Source organism: Molossus molossus, unplaced genomic scaffold, assembly GCF_014108415.1.
Source record: "Molossus molossus isolate mMolMol1 unplaced genomic scaffold, mMolMol1.p scaffold_m16_p_1, whole genome shotgun sequence".
NCBI lineage: Eukaryota > Metazoa > Chordata > Mammalia > Chiroptera > Molossidae > Molossus > Molossus molossus.
Window position 1 is genome coordinate 159,227,557 of NW_023425344.1, and position 14,770 is coordinate 159,242,326.

A 14,770-nucleotide genomic window follows, 5' to 3' on the forward strand; every position below is an offset into this window, starting at 1 on the left:
TAGTCTCGTTCTTTCTATTACTTCTAATAATTATACTGCCATTTATCCTGGGATATGGATTTTTATATTTTCAGGGCAGGCATGAGGGGTGAATGTCAGAGAATCATGAAATAGTCCAAAGTGGGGTTTTTGGCTTTTATATTTTGTCGGTAGTGGTTGGGGATTGGTAGGTAGTGGGGGTGATTTATTAATTTATTTAAAACATTATTAAATAAAAATAAGGTATCCTCTTTGGACTATGCTTGAAATGTACAGAGTCTAAACCTATGAGGCCAAGAGACAAAAAGTCGGTCAGTAAAATCTAAGATTCTTCAAGGCAAATAGACTTCTGTCCTTTGTTGCTGAAGGAGCCTAATTGGTTAAAATGGAGGAGTGTGTGGTCATTTCAACAAAAACAAATGCAATTACCATTACACTGGTAAAGAGAAAAGATGGAGAGAGAGAGAGAGAAAATGTGTATGTTGGGAAGGATGCAGAAGAGAGGAACTCACATTCACTGTTAGTACCTCATTTGGTACCTCTCTGCAGACTAATTTGACATGAAATTTCTAGAGCCTAAAAATGTGTTCCTTCTAGGAACTTATCCTGGGGAAAAAACTGTAGGTATTCTCAAAAATTTATGTATTATGATGTTTATTACAGTGTTATTTATAAGAGTGAGAGTTGAAAACAATATAAATGTCCACCAATAGGCATCTAGTAAAATAAATTAGGGTATATTCATATGATTTATTACTATGCGGCAGTTTATAATCGTATTTTCAAAGACTATTTGATGGTGTGGAGAAATGTTCACAATATAATGTTAAATTAAAACTGTCAAATGCAAACAAACAGCATTAAAGAGCTACCACTTATTGAACATTAATTTTGTACTAGGATATGTATTCAGGGCTTTATAAACACCTCATTTAATAATCCTCTAACAAACCTACAAGATAGCTATTGCTATTCTCAATTTACATATTGTGAATCTAAGGTTAGAGAGGTAAGCTGCATTTCAAGTTCAAATTATCCTACTAAATGGAGCAGCTTCAAATATGCAGAGGCACTGGAGGGAGAACATTTCTTAAAATTAAAGAACTGTTATGTGCTTCAAGTTCAAGGGAGAGAAAAAGTTGCAGATTATAAAACAAAGTTGAAATTTGCAGAGTGTTTTATCCCTAACTATAGTTTAAATTAATATGGTAGGTTATAAAGATACTGTCAAGTGGTTTTTGCATTTCTCTGATGATTAGTGACATTTAGCATCTTTTCCTATTGCTGCCACTGTGGTAAGCAGTGTGGAGTTACCTCAATACATTTAAAATGGAACTGCCTTTTGACCCAGTGATTCCACTTTTGGGAATATATCCGAAGAAGCCCCAAACAGTAGTTTGAGAGAATATATACACCCCTGTGTTCACTGCAGCATTATTTACAATAGCCATAATTTGGAAGCAGCTCAAGTGCCCATCAGTAGATGAAAAAGCTGTGGTACATTTACCCAATGGGATATTACTTGGCAGTAAAAAAGAAAGAAACCTTACATTTTGCACCAGCATGGATGGACCTGGAGAATACTATGCTAAGTCAAGCCAGTCAGAGAAAGACAAGTACCATATGATTTCACTTATATGTGGAATCTAATGAACAAAATAAGTGAACAAAAATAGAAACAGACTCATAGATACAGAGAACAGACTGACAGCTGTTAAAGGGAAGAGGGGTTGGGGAGCCAGGTGAAATAGGTGAAGGGATTTAGCAAAGAAAACAACACTTATAGACACTGACAACCATGTGGTGATTACGAGAGGGAAAGGGGCATGGGGGCAGGTGGAAGAGGGTAAAGGGGGGATAGAGGGTGATGAAAGGAGACTTGACTTGATGTGGTGAACACACAATACAATATACAGATGGTGTATTATATAATTGTATACCTGAAACCTGTATAATTTTATTAACCAATGTCACCCTAATAAATTAAACTTAAAAAAAAAGATACCATCAAAGTTTTTATGGAAGTGAAATGATCTGAATTCTGTCTTAGAATGATAGCTGAAGAACTTTACCAGGGATGGACTTGCGCTGGGCAATATGTGCAAACACTAGTTGGCAAAGGTCTCATCTGTCAGGAGTAGTACTGGAGATGGAGAATGGAGCAGATTCGAGACACATTGTGAGGGGAGAAGTAACTCGGCTCTGAGACAGATGAGATGTTAAATTCTGATACAGGAGAGGGAAGAGACAAAAATGCCTGTACGTTTCCAATATTACTGGCTATATGCACAGCAATCATTAATGAAATAGGAAACCCTAGGGAAAGGATATAGATCAGGGCTTCTCAAATGGGCATGGATCGGTGTGTCAGAATTGCCTGGACAGTTTCCAAATTACATATTCCGTCATTGTTCATTCCAGAGATTCTGTTATGTCACCCCACTTTTATAGGGGTTTGGGAGACCATGGTTTGAAAAAATACATGGGGCTAAAGTAATTTTCTTAAGCTGCCAACCATAGTGATTGATGCATACTAGACGCTTACTAAATAAATGAAGAATTTATGGATGCAATTAGAACTCTTGAAGCAATACTCCTTGAATGAAGTGTTAGGGTTAATGTAACTCTGATCATGTACCTAATTGGTGAAGGGATATACCAGAAGAGATATTTTCTTTGTAAGAGCAATAGGGCCTGAAAGAAATCACTTAGCATGCCTGAAGTTACATGTGGTTTGCATTTCAACATTGTATCTATAATTAGGTATCGGATCTTGGAATTCATTTTCCTTTGGGAATAGTTTCCATACAAACTCACAAGGGCCTGTTTCATCTCCAGTGTATCCTAAATAGTGTGTATTTTTCAAAGAAAACTGAAGCCAAGTCACAGTTTTATAATTTTGGTACTAATATTAAACAGAACAGAGGAATCATAAAAAGCAAAGAGAATGGATTGAATATACAAGGTGATATCTGAGCTAAGAAGATGAAGGCTAGAGGGAGATGGAAGAGTGGTATGGGGGAGCTATAGGAGTTGGAGGGGAGATTGAAAATCTCCTGAGGTAGTCTACTAGGTCAAGATTTCAGCCCAGAACATCTCAGGTGCCAGGACACCTCAGTCCAGAACCCCTCTGAGATGCTGGTCATCTCTTCCTATAGAACATTGGAAGATATGTCCTTTAATTCACAAAGGTTTTCACTTAAATTATAAAGGAAAAAGTCAGTGTGATTACAGAAGGACCAGAAGAAGAGCATCAGAGAATAACAAAAAGTACTTAGATGCTGGTTATCCTCCACCTCCGGCCATGTCAGCTCTTCTTGGTTTCAATGTGACATGGTGTTAATAGTCATGTGTTTCCAATGTTGTCTATATATTAGAAAGCTAAAGTCAATGATAAGAGCTTGAATTCTCTTGCTTTATAGCTTCTAAATCTTTCTTCAAGGGAAGAATGGAATTTGGATGGTAATTCAGAAAACTTTTGTGATGCTGTGTTTGACTACGTGAGAAAAAAAGATGACAGATTTTTGCCATTATAATATGTTTTGTCTATTTCAAACAAGCCAGACTGAAAATGAATAAAATGACAATTAAATTAATTTATAGTTGAGTCAGTTAGCTGGAGCACTATGTTAATCCCTTGTAGGACATAATCAGCTTAGAAAGTTACATTCTGGAATAGGAAATTAACTGCTAAGGGCACCGTTGCAACATTTCAAGCACCAGTTGATGGATGAGGATCTGGACTTCACCTGTGATAACAGAGATGAAGAGGAGAAGACAGATACAAGGCACAGAGTAGACGGTAGAATTAACTAGACTTAGAGATACCCTTCCCAAATATAAGTTTAGAAACACACATATAGCCTGGCTGGGGTGGCTCAGTGGTTGAGCCTTGACCCATGCAGCCAGAGTTCACTGGTTCAATTCCCCGATCAGGTCACATGCCCAAGTTGTGGGCCAAATCCCCAGTAAGGGACATGCTGGAGGAAGCCAAACAATGTTTTCTCTCATCGATGTTCCTATCCCTTTTTCCCTCTTCCTGTCTCTCTAAAATCAATAAAAAGAAGAAAAAAGAAACACACACACACACCACTGCCACTCAGTCCTTGCTCTCCTTTTGTGTGTGGTATCAGCATATCCTCAGGTTCGCTGCATAGAGGGTCCTACTGTGCCAGGCACATTCCGTAAGCAGACAGCTGGTTCTCACAATTTGTCTTCCAATCTGAACTCTCCCATGAGGGCTAGATTCTGAAGTTGGATATAGCATGCCTGGAGGTCTGGGACAAAGAATAAGAGAAAGTGAATCTTCTTTGGGTTTGGTGGGGCAAGACATATCAAAGCCAGGGTTCATGTGGAACAGAAAATTAGTGTTGGCAAAATTTTTGGAATGAAGACTTTCATCATTTTTCAATGTTCCAGATAGCATTCATTCTTCTGTGTTCTTGTAGGGGTAGGGGAACTGCATGAGATTGAAACTGATTCTATGTGGCATCTCTTTTTTTGATGTACTCCCTTGACTTGGCTTTTCTGAGGGTGTCCCACAGGTCAACCTCCAAGGTCTTTGACTAAGGTATAGAGGAGCAGACTTTCTCATATTCAACTGGTTAAACCGTGAATTGACACAAACTCTTTGAAGGGAAATTTGGTTATATTTGTCAATAGCCTTAAAAATCTATGCCTCTTCTAGATTTAATGTGGTAGATTAACTTCTTATCTGACACTAAGGCTGTGGTCCAAAAGACCAACCTACCTGAACTCTACCTGAGGAAATGGTTGAGAAAAACTTGGATGCTGTTTGTCACCGCTCTCCTAATATCTCAGCCTTTTCTGGTTGGATACCCACTGTCCAGACATTTTCTAGAAGATGAGGCTCTCTATGTCATTTTGAGTTTTTGCCACTGATATTGCTTAGGTCCCTAACTAAATCTGGAGTAGAATTCTTGTGCCAACTTTGTGCTTATAACAAAGTTTTAATTATAGCAAAGCATTTTTCTTAATCATGGAGGCAAAGAGTTCCCATCATCTTCTTGTTCCCACATCTAACAGGAATCTATATTCCCAAACAGATATACATTTATTTTTGCTTAGGTCAAAGGCCTTGATCAGGCCCTTCACTTCTCACTCACATGAGGATCTCACTGACAAAAGAAAAAGGGAACATTCTATTTGTCAAAAGAAGAAACATTGTGAAATAGCTTCATTGTAGTTACATAGTCTTTCCCATTGATCTTAGGTCTAAGAAATCAAACATCTGGTAAACCTACACCTAACTTTATCCTAGAAAGATAATGAAGAAATGACAGTGCTATTCAGATAACTCTTGATCAGAATGAGTACAGAGTTTTGTCATGTGTCTCTTAGAGAACGTTTTGTTGATAATCCAGTTTATGATAAATGGAATCCTGTTGATCTGAATTAAAGGACATGGATCCTGGAATAACACTCTGAAAGCAGGATGCTAACTACTTTCTATCTCTTACCTTTCCCTTGATTATGCCCACATTTGAAGCTTGGTAACCTAGAACAGCCATATATGAAAGAGAAGGGGCAAGCTGTCTGATCCCCAGATGAGAATTGTAGGAGCAGAATTGGAAAGACTGACTATAGTGCTACATGTATCAGAATGCACTGAGGATGGTTCCAGTGGTTTATTTGGTGTAGTGTCTACTAGAGTGACAGTGGTTTGAGGCCAAAGGAGAGGGGCTGCTGGAAGCCTGAGGCTAGAGGCATGGGGAACTGAGGTCAAATTCTGCTCTGCTCTTTATTATTTCCTTTCTTCTGCTCACTTTGGACTATGTTTGTTGTTCTTTTTCTAGTTTATTTAAGTAAAATTTAGATTGTCCATTTGAAATTTTTTTGTTGTTGTTTTTTAAATATGTCTTTATTAATTTCTTTTTTAAGAGAGAGAGATAGAAACATTGATGTGAGAGAGAAATATCAATCGGCTACTGCTTGCATGCCCCCTGCTGCCGATTGAGCTGGCAACCGGGGCATGTGCCCTGCCCAGGAATTGAACCTGGAGCTCTCAGTGGATTGGGATGATATTCAAGCCACTGAGTCACACCAGCTGGGCTGTTTCTTGTTTTTTTTGAGGTACGCTTGTAGTGCTATAAATTTCCCTGTTAGGACTGCTTTTGCTGTGTTCCATAGATTTTGAGTTATCGTGTTCTCATTTTTATTTGTTTCATGGTATCTTTTGATTTATTTCTTGATAATATTGTTAACCTGTTCATTGTTTAGTAACATGTTATTTAGCTTACATGTCCTTGTGCATTTTTCAGTTTGTGTGTGTGTGTGTATGTGTGTGTATGTGTGTGTGTGATTGATTTCTATTTTCATACCACTATGGTCAGAGAAGATGCTTGAGATAATTTCAATCTCCTTAAATTTATTGAGATTTGTTTTGTATCCTAACATGTGGTCTATCCTAAAAAATGTTCCATGTGCACTTGAAAAGAATGTATATTCTGCTGCTCTGGAGTGAAATGCTCTGAAGATATCAATTAAATTAACCTGATCTAGTGTATCATTTAAGGTCACCATTTCCTTATTGATTTTCTGTCTGAAAGATCTATCTATTGATGTCAATGGAGTGTTAAAATCCCCTACAACTGAATTACTGTCAATATCTCTCTTTATGTCCATCAAGATTTGCTTTACATATTTAGGTTCTCTTATGTTGGGTGCATAAATGTTTACAAGGGTTATATCCTCTTCATGGATTGCTTCCTTTATCATTATGTAGTGTCTTTCTTTGTCTCTTACTATAGTCTTTGTTTTAAAGTTTATTTTGTGAAATATAAGTATTTCTACCCTAGCTTATTTTCCTTTCCATTTGCATAAAATATTCTTTTTAATTCCTTTATGTTTAATGTGTATCTAGTGTGTATTTTTTGTTCTGAGGTCAGTCTCTTGTAGACAGCATATATATAGGTCTTGTTTTCTTATTTGTTCAGCTACTCTATGTCTTTTTATTGCAGCATTTAAGTCATTTACATTTAAAGCAATTATTGATAGGTACATTCGTATTGCCATTTTATTTCTTGCACTGTGCTTCACTGTTTTTGTGTCCTCTTCCTACTCTTTTTCTTCTCCTTCTTTTTCTTCTTCTAGAAGGCCTTTTAACATTTCTTGTAATACTGGTTTAGTGGTAGCAAACTCTTTTAGATTATTCTTGTCTGGGAAGCTCTTTATTTCTCCTTCAATTTTAAATGATAACCGTGCTGGGTAAAGTCATCTTAGTTGTAGATCCTTGATTTTTATCACTGACTATTTTATGCCAATCCCTTCTGGCCTGAAATATTTCTGTTAAGAAATCAGCTGACAGTCTAATGGGAACTCCCCTGTAGGTAATTAAACTATCTTTCTCTTGCTGCTTTTAAAACTCTTTGTTTTTATCCTTTGTCATTTTAATTATGAGGTGTCTTGATGTGGACCTCTTTGGAATCGTCTTGTTTGGAAATTTCTGAGCTTCCTGGACTTGTGTGTCTTTTTTCTTCACCAAGTTAGGAAAGGTTTTGGTCATTACTTTTTCAGATAGGTTCTCAATCCCTTGACGTCTTTCTTCTCCTTCTGGTACTGCAATGGTGCAGATGTTGTTATGCTTTATGTGGTACCAAAGGTGGAACTGAGGACAAATTCCAGTTAACAATGTATGAATCTGCTACATTTGACAGTCTAACAAGCTCCAATTTGGGTATGATAGGCCTGACATTCTGGGCATGGACACAGGGACTGGGATTAGGAAGAACCTTCAGAATAAGTGTCTTAAATGTCTTCCTGAGCAAATGAGTAATCTAAATGGGAGCCAACAAAGAAAGTCATTTTCCTAGCTAAGGCCAGGTTCAAGGCTTGAGGAAACTGTTTTTTTTTTTTTTTTTTTTTACAGGTATAGGATGTGAAGATAAACGAAACCAGAGAATGAAAGATAATTATCTGAGAGCAAAAGACATCTCAGGACCAAGATAATCTAAACCAAACCTCTGATTTAAAAAGGGTGAGAGATAGGAGGTGAGAAGAAATAGAGGAGGGCAGTGAGGGAGGAGGGAGAGAGAGGGGGGAGAGAGAGATCTTCCAAGTGTTGTTATAAAAACTAAGGCCACTTGTGGACTAAGTGCTTGTGGACTTGTCCAAATGTAGAAAGAAGTTGCTAGAATGCAGAGATAAGGCACATGACTTAAAGGAAAGGGTACATAGTAGGCAGCTTAACTCTAGGTGACAATACTACAGAGTTTTTAAGGTTAAAGAATGAGTAAAGGTGATATTATTATTTTTTTCTTAAATTTCTGAAGCTGAGAAAAAAATATCCTAATGCTATACTCAGGAGAAAAATATTTTTAGTTGTATGGAGACTATCTAGGGCACATATGCAATTTAATTTTTAAAAGTGTTTGAAAAATATATATAGAGAGAGATATTTTCAAGGATCACAGTCAGTACTGGCACAGCTTTGATGATTACAAAAAAGGGAAAACTGAAATTTAGAAAAAATTCTTGGGAATATAATGTCTGGGTGGGAAGGGACTGATTGCCAAAGTCATACCCACCAAAACTTTCAACTTTTTAAATGTAGTTTGAATTTTTTATAATTCAGCCATTTGTTCTAGTCCTGAAAGCCAACCTTCTACCCAGATTCTTTAAATCCTGTTGATCTGGTGAATGACCAGTGCTTTCAATGGTAACTGGGCATATGCATTGCTCAGGGAGCTTGTTAAAACAGAGGTATAGTTCAGTAGGTATAGGGTGGTACCTAGGTAATGCTGCTGATGTTGATCTGAAGACCAAACTGAGTAGCAAGGCATTAGGCTACTTTTTCTATATAAATTATACTCATAAAAGGCATATTCTGTAATATAAATAACCATAAAATTAACATCAGTCCTCCTTCCCAATCATTAATCTGGTCTGAGTCTTATTTTTGTTGAGTTTAAAGGAAAATGTCTGTGCTCATACTGTGACTATGGGGCAACTCTGAACTTAGACGTAGGTATGTTTGTAATAAACAGGGCAGCCTTGTTAGCTATTCCCAACAGGAAATGTCAAGGGAAAAATAATTTCTACGGAGTTGCTTTTAAGAAATTCTGAAAAATCTATTGTCGTTATCAAGAAATTATACTCCTTGCCCCAACTGGAGGGGGAAAATACTTTCCTTGCCTACCAAAGCACACCATTACCACAGTTCTGAAGTACTTGAGAGTATCTTTGCATAAAGAAGGGATTTGAACTTCCTAAGAAGCCTGTGCAGTACACTTTAAAGTCCTCCCTCCAAGAATGTATTCCTTTGCAAACTTTAGCTGAATCATCATCATTATAGCCCAGACAATAGGCATCTGAACACTTCACAGTTTCTTCTTTCGCATGTAAAAAGGGAACTTTAAATTATGGCGTAGTGTGTCATAGCTGGTGGGTCAAATAAGCCTTTTTCAAGAGGGAACACTGAACCCAGTAACTAACACAGGAATTAGAAAAGTAGTTTTCTGCTTAACTTGTCCAAATATTCTTTATTGGTTGACAGCAGAAGTGAAATTTCTACACAGAATTTTGCAAGCATGACTCATAGCCTCAAGGTGTAGGAATTTACAAAGGAATGGCTGGGAGGGCTCTGGTTTGTACACCTTGGCTCTCCAAACAGATCATTTTCCCTGTTTTGTGATTCTGAGAACTTAGTTTCAACTCCTTAAGTAACCCCGAAAAGCACTTAGAAGTCTAGTTTTCTTAAAGAATAGTATCTCCAATTCCAGACAAGTATTTATTTACTTGAATGTATTATGCACTTGAATGTAGCCAATATTCCCTGCAGGAAACAAAGAAAGGTTTTTCTCCCCCTTGAAGCTCTAAAGGGCAACATGTTGAACTATCCAGAGGACAAGCTGTTTATGTGTTATCTCAACATGCTAAACTCGTGCATGTTTTCAGTCAATAGAACATATATTCTAAGAGGCGAGAAAGTGGTGTTTATAATTGCACTTTGAATCCAGAATGAATTCAAATGTATTAATAAATGACATTGACTATCACCCACATTAAGGTCATTTGGAGTAGCTGATCTCTGGTTCATGAATAATGAGTTATCATGGTTTTAATAATTTACTTTTAAAAAAAAATCTTTTTCCCTCTCTTCTTTATCTATGAAGTTGCAAGAGCTTTCTACCTCACCTTAGATGATTAGTAGTTATATTCCTAGAGGGCAGATATAAGTTAATGAGCAACAAGGGAGGGGATAAGGAAGCAAGAACAAAAACAGCATATTGCCTTCAAGACTATTAATGTCCCTTTGTGGAGGATGGCAACAGCTAATGTCTGGCAAGAGCAGTGGAGGAAGAAATTGCTGCAGGTTCAGGTGGGAGAGTGAGTCACCTTGAGGCTGGCACTGCTGATGAGGTTTGGAGAATAATCTTTCCATTAGGAGTGGGTCCTCCTCTGAGGATAGGGGTATTATTAATGTCCAGTACTTGAAATATTTGATTTACTTCCTGTGTACTGCACGGGAACAAAGCATTAATAGCACCACACATCACAGATCCACAGAGGGTTTCTGCAAATACATCTATTCTTAAAAATGTTAGGAAATTTTAGAATTTGGGGGCATTTCTTTTGGTATGTGAGTATATTTCACTGTACAAAGATAGAAGTTATTTGAATAGATAGATGAATAGGTAGGTAAATAGACAGGTAGGTAGGTATGCATATATATGTTATCATCTATGATTTTCAGTAGAAAAATGTCATCGCTTATTCATTTGTCGGTACTGTGCCACTTTGAAGAGTACCTGTTTATGGGGAAATTGTTTACATTTAGATATTAAAATAGTTAATGTACTTATATACAGCCACAAAAAGTGTTTAGTCAATTTTATTAATAGCAACTGATTTTTATAGGGCTGCACTTGGAATGGTGTGCCTACCTTAAATGTCAAGTCATTGTAATGAGGTATTAGCTTGCATTGGCTTAAATTTGTATATTTTATTCTTACTCACTTCTAAATACCTTTTCTTAATCCCTTATTTTTGGCTCATTTGGTATGATTATCATTCCAATTTGTTTGCCTCCTGAATAATAGATTCGAAATCATTTTCATGTTGGTCTTTGATTTCTTATTAAAAATCCTGAAGCCCAACAGCTAATGATGCCACGGATGTGTGGCAACGCTGCGTTTCAAGGATCTTTTTTGTTATTGCACAATATCCCTCTTACCCCATCAGTGATCGGTTTTGGGTTTTGCTATTAAATGTTCTCTTGTTATTTAATTTAAGAAGTTGGAAATACAGATTTATAGATAGCCCTCAAAATAACTTTTTACCTAACAGGTGTTCTTCTAATTAATGTAATTTTATGGGTAACACTTATTCCTTGAAGAGGCTTTGGGTAGTTCTGCATACAGCTGTTTTATGTCCCTCTATTTCTGTCTATAGGAGGTTTATTTAAAAAAAAACAACAACAACATAGGAGGCAAGTCATTTCAGACACAGGCTATCCAGTGCTTTTGGGAACTATAATAATTCTGTGAATTTCTTAAACACATTTATTTTTCTGAAGAATTAATCATGAAAAAGATGCCAGATAGCTACAATTTGGTTTCAAACTAGTCATGTAGGTTTCAAACCAGTCTTATTTACCAGTTATCATAATTAGACAATAGTTTAAGAGAATCTGTAATCAGTTGGCTAGCCTAGTTATACAAGCAAAATTTGTAACTAGTTTGGAATGTTGACATTCTAAGGCTATTTTATAATGAATAATTTTAAAAAATGTTCTATGGAACATAAAGGTTTTCATTAAATACTAGTATATGTAAAATTCATGGCATGCGTTTAGCTAACTAAAAAATTCTCTGATCAGCCACAAGGAAGTACTGAGCTCTCAGTGGTAAGGAGACCAAATTTATTGGCACAACTTGGGTTCCCTGCTTCCATTCCAAGCTTCAAATTACACAAGTGTGTTCTGAGGTCATTGGGAGAACCCTGTTACAATGTGACTATGGGAAGGAAAATCTGTTCTACTTTTGGAAAAATCATAAGGCACATTTTCTACTTATTGTCAAACAGGCAATCATAACACCTTATGAAGGAAATTAAAGAACTGACACTACTTTGCACTTGCAAATGATAGATATTAAGTACATATAAAGTATGGAAGAGGCAGGAGATCATTTCTAGCTGACAGAACCTTTTCACAAACCTTGCTGATACATTTGCAGGGGAACAAGGATTAAAAGGGGATAAAACAATTAAAGAAATAAATATCCCCTTTTAGATTTATCATCCAATGTGTCTCTCTCTCCAATGCCTTACTAATAAAAACCAATAGAACATTAATAAAATTTGGTACGTGCAAAAACCATTTTAAATTGAGTGGCTTCAAGAGCAAAACTTGCTGAGAGCCAAGCTGATGATATCACACATCTGAAAAGTATGTGCAATATGTAAGCAGGTTGGTCATGCAGAATGCGAACTGCTACAAGCACCCATGTGCATTTGATGTGTATAAAACACTGCAGGAAGTTCAGTGACTCAGGACACTAGGGAGGCATAGTGTGCAGGGTGAATTATTTGACATTTTTTTTTACCCAGTAAAAATATCTGTTAAAATACTCTATCTACCTTCCTTATGTTCCAATTTCATCTACACAAATCAACCTACTTATTATGTATATATATAACACAGAGACACAGACAACAACGTGGTGATAGTCAGAAGGAAATGGGGGAGGGGGGAGATGGAGGTGGACAAAGGGAAGGGAAATGGGAATCAAATAAGACCTTGGGGTGATATGTGCATGATACAGTATGCAGATGGTGTTTTACTGACTTGTACACTTGAAACCTATATGATTTGGTGAACTAATGTCACCACAATAAATTCAATTAAAAAAAGAACATGGAAAGCCTATTAGTAATAAGTAGGTTGATTGGTGTAGATGAAATTGTGATGATGTTAGAGTGTGAAGAGAAGGTATATACAGCAGGGAAACTGGATCTGGTTTGGGGAGAAAAGGGAGGCTTCTCAGTGAAATGACTTAGATAAAAAGGAGGGACAGCTGTAATTCTTTCAACAATAAAGATCATTTTAAAAAAAGTAAAACGGTGCCTGGCCAGTATGGCTCTCTGGTTGAGCATGGACCCCTGCACCAGGAGGTTGCTGGTTCGATTCCCAACCGGGCACGTGCCCGGGGTTGTAGGCCAAATCCCCAGTGGGGGGCATGCAGGAGGCAGCTGTTTGATGTTCTCTCTCATCGATGTTTCTTTCTCTCCCTCTCCATTCCTCTCTCTCTAAAAATTCAATAAAGGGAAAAAAGTTTTTTTAAAGTAAAAAGTAGCATTTAGATGATTGGAAGAAGAACCAGTCTACACCAGCTCGGCGTTCGAGCACTGAGGTGATGGGAACTGTCCAAACGGAGGATTCGTTTGCAGGACAGGCAGCTAATGCCACCAGTTAGCCTCTTACTGCTAACTCCTCCTGCCTGCACTGTGGTAGTGTCAGAGGAGAGGAGCTCTTCTTGTAGTGTGGCTAGGCACCACGTCACTCAGCTTTCCAAATCACAGGACGCCACTTTGAGAAAGCAAACTAGAGGGAAATCTTATACATTGTGTGAGTGGACTGGGAGGGTGCTGTTAACGGAGTAGATTATGATCCCTTGTGACTGAGTGGGTTTCACGAGCAGGACTAGGGCAACAGGAAGAAACTAATTGGTTTCTGGAGGTGGCTTTGACTGCCTCGGAGAAAGCCTCAACAGCAACTATTCTGAGGATTAACAGCATGAGGCAGTGGGTAGACCACGCATTTATATTTCTGAGCCTAACTGCAAATGGGGAAGATAACTAGAGCGTGCACATACCGAGAGTCCCGGATGAGTATCGCATCTGGCTTCCTTTTCCCGGTACCCACCCCACTTACGCTTCCCTCAATTTTCATAAGTGTTCACTTGTGGTTCTAAACGTTCTCCTACAGGCATAAGAAGTGAACCACAGTGGGTTTCCAAGAACTTTTTTATAGCCAACACTCCTAAACAGCCCATCTCATTTACCTTAAACGCCAGGTAATGTATTTAATACTAATATAGCTATGAGCCACTAACAGAAAGGTTTACTTTGTATTGTGTCTTGCACGGGGCTGTTGGTAAAGTATCTCTCTGGGCATCCTTCTCAACAAAATTGAACTTCAAATATCGGGGACAAAAATTCATGGTATCAGCTTTTTCAGCCATTGTTTCCTTATATAGTAATTGGTAGAAATTTTTATGTGGCACCTAGTTTTTTAAAAATAAATTGCATCTCTAAAAGAATTCTAGGCACTAATTGGCAATATTATCTAGAGATTTCTATTTTACAAATTGGTTATTATTATTAGGCTGGTAAGATGAGGAAACTGTACTCAATCTGTCTCCTGAGCTTTATTTATTTTTGCCATCCTAAGGAATTCCTTAGCAAAGCAGGCCCATCCACTGCCTCATGAAGTATGACTTGAACTTTTTTAAAAAAAAAATTTTTCTTTATTGATGTTAGAGAAAGAGGAAGGGTGAGAGGGAGAGAGAGAGACAGAAACATTGATGAGAGAGAACATTAATTGGCCACCTCCATTTGGCCCACAACCTGGGCATGTGCCCTGACTGGGAATCGAACCAGTGACCTCTTGGTGCAAGGGTTGATGCTCAACCACTGAGCCACACCAGCTGGACTGATTTGCACTTTCTAAGCTCATGCCAATTCCTTGCCTAGAAACTTCCTCTTATCATCTCTGTATCTTAAAATTTCATCTCTTAAAACCTTCTCTGATCAATCCAATTGAAAGTGT